This window comes from Anopheles funestus, assembly GCF_943734845.2.
Source record: "Anopheles funestus chromosome X unlocalized genomic scaffold, idAnoFuneDA-416_04 X_unloc_64, whole genome shotgun sequence".
Taxonomy (NCBI): domain Eukaryota; kingdom Metazoa; phylum Arthropoda; class Insecta; order Diptera; family Culicidae; genus Anopheles; species Anopheles funestus.
In genome coordinates this window covers 102,217-105,000 of record NW_026045192.1, presented here as the reverse complement: position 1 = coordinate 105,000, position 2,784 = coordinate 102,217, and the positions used below count along the sequence as shown (strand labels likewise).

The 2,784-nt window shown below is 49.0% G+C and overlaps 1 non-coding gene across 1 annotated transcript; it reads right to left on the bottom strand.

Annotated features, from left to right (window-relative positions):
• Positions 1-439: 439 nt before the first annotated feature.
• On the bottom strand, positions 440-597 carry LOC125773937 (5.8S ribosomal RNA). Its single transcript, XR_007420480.1, has one exon. It is a non-coding gene; the product is annotated as a 5.8S ribosomal RNA (ribosomal RNA).
• Positions 598-2,784: the final 2,187 nt, after the last annotated feature.

Genomic DNA, 2,784 nt, shown 5'->3' with positions numbered 1-2,784 from the left:
AGCCAACTGCACCACTATTGTATTGGACAACATGTTCCCCTCGGGCATCGATGGGTTAATCATGCACCACTATTATAAAACCCTTTGACGTTTTCCCCCAAGCACGTTGATCCAGTATTACGACGGATACGGTCAACGAAATCTTGGACATCAAAGAGGTTTTCGATTGAATTTCCCCATGTTTCACAACGTACTCTTAGCGGTATCCTACGATACGTCTCACTCTATTTGTGTGTGTGCGCGTTTACGTGCGTGCGATTTATGCGGTTCACCCCTTTACTTTCAGCGCCCTGCGGTCCCAACAAAGGTCCCGAGCACGCCATTATGCACAGTGTGGAAGCGTGTTTCCCCCACGACACTAGACGGGCTGCTCGCCATAGTGTTCTATTGTGGCACGCTCCACCCTGAAGTTTGGTTTGTTGTATATCAAGGAATTGATAGGCACTCAAGAATGTGTGCATCGGCCGGGTTTAATCGTCCGACGCGCAATATGCGTTCAACTTATCGGTGTTCATGTGTCCTGCAGTTCACATTGTGACGCGCATTTAGCTGCGGTCTTCATCGATCCATGAGCCGAGTGATCCCCTGCCTAGGGTTTTATAGTAAGGTTCCCAATGTAACACAATCCCGGTGGTACGTCCAAAGACTAACTTTCTGACTAAGTTGTCTTTATTACCCAATAGTCCCAGGCCTTGTGACTTGTGGCTCATGTCTACGCCCATGGCCACCATTCGCTAAGATAGTTTTGAAGTCACTTTGAAGGCCCAGGAACAACTCTCTTAGCACATCGGTTAACCTGGCGCCGCAGTCAACTCATGTGCTTGGATCGGATCGAGCTATTGAGTATTGGGCCTGCATACTCGCTCATCCGTATCCTTTGCGTACCGCCCCATGGCCCTTGTATGTCTGCACCACAGTTCCTGTTCGTTCCGTGCCTATGGCCGGATACGTATTGCACATCGGTTAACCTGACGCCGCAGTCAACTCATGTGCTTGGATCGGATCGAGCTATTGAGTATTGGGCCTGCATACTCGCTCATCCGTATCCTTTGCGTACCGCCCCATGGCCCTTGTATGTCTGCACCACAGTTCCTGTTCGTTCCGTGCCTATGGCCGGATACGTATTGCACATCGGTATACCTGTCGCTACTCAGGCAACTCGTGTGCGTGGATTGGATCGAGAACATGGTGTGTGCCCCATGTTATAATTGATAGTCCATATCCACTTTATAGGTTAAAGTCATAAGTTGTGATTGCACAACCATTCTTCATAAGAGTTTAATCACTCTTCAACTAACTTTCGTTCTGGTGTCTTGGTATCAAATCGCGTAAGACACAAGATTCTACTGGCCAAATAGAATCTAGCACATTGGTTAACCTGGCGCCGCAGTCAACTCATGTGCTTGGATCGGATCGAGCTATTGAGTATTGGGCCTGCATACTCGCTCATCCGTATCCTTTGCGTACCGCCCCATGGCCCCGTCCTTAGAGTTAATGACTAGTAGGCTTAACTCTTTGTATGTCTGCACCACAGTTCCCGTTCGTTCCGTGCCGTGGCCGGATACGTATTGCACATCGGTATACCTGTCGCTACTCAGGCAACTCGTGTGCGTGGATTGGATCGAGCTCATGGGGTGTGTAGAGATTCCATGTTATAATTGCAAGTCCATATCCACTTTATAGGTTAAAGTCATAAGTTGTGATTGCACAACCATACTTCATAAGAGTTTAATAACTCTTCAACTAACTTTCGTTCTGGTGTCTTGGTATCAAATCGCATAAGACACAAGATTCTACTGGCCAAATAGAATCTAGCACATTGGTTAACCTGGCGCCGCAGTCAACTCATGTGCTTGGATCGGATCGAGCTATTGAGTATTGGGCCTGCATACTCGCTCATCCGTATCCTTTGCGTACCGCCCCATGGCCCCGTCCTTAGAGTTAATGACTAATAGGCTTAACTCTTTGTATGTCTGCACCACAGTTCCCGTTCGTTCCGTGCCGTGGCCGGATACGTATTGCACAACAGTAGATACCATCACCTGACGTATCTAACACACCACTATTGTAACTCGTCGTCGAAGGACCTTTCAAGTGCCTGATGGCCAGGGGAGCTCTTACACGGCACGGAGACACAGTGATGCTCGCCCATCACAGTGTACAACGATCGAGTTTGCTTAAGTGTCTGGGTACCTACACACCAGACACAATGCAATGGCCACGGATCCACACAAGGCACATCACATGCAGAAAGCTTCACCAGATTATGACACATACCACACTCTTGTAACTCGTCGTCGAAGGGGCGTTCAAAGTGCCTTACGGCTAGGGGAGATCTAGCACGGCACGGAGACACAGTGATGGTTGCCCATCAAAGTGTACAACGATCGAGTTTGCTTTCCGCGCAAGCGTTCTAAGTGTCTGGGTACCTACACACCAGACACAATGCAATGGCCACGGATCCACACAAGGCACATCACATGCAGAAAGCTTCACCAGATTCTGACACATACCACACTCTTGTAACTCGTCGTCGAAGGGGCGTTCAAAGTGCCTTACGGCTAGGGGGGATCTAGCACGGCACGGAGACACAGTGATGGTCACCCATCAAAGTGTACAACGAACGAGTTGGCTTTCAACAAATTCTGACACATAGCAAGCGAGCGACCGAGCTACACCGAAGGCAGCCCATGGTTGGTCACTCGCGGACGATCATCAGTAATGATCCTTCCGCAGGTTCACCTACGGAAACCTTGTTACGACTTTTACTTCCTCTAAATCATC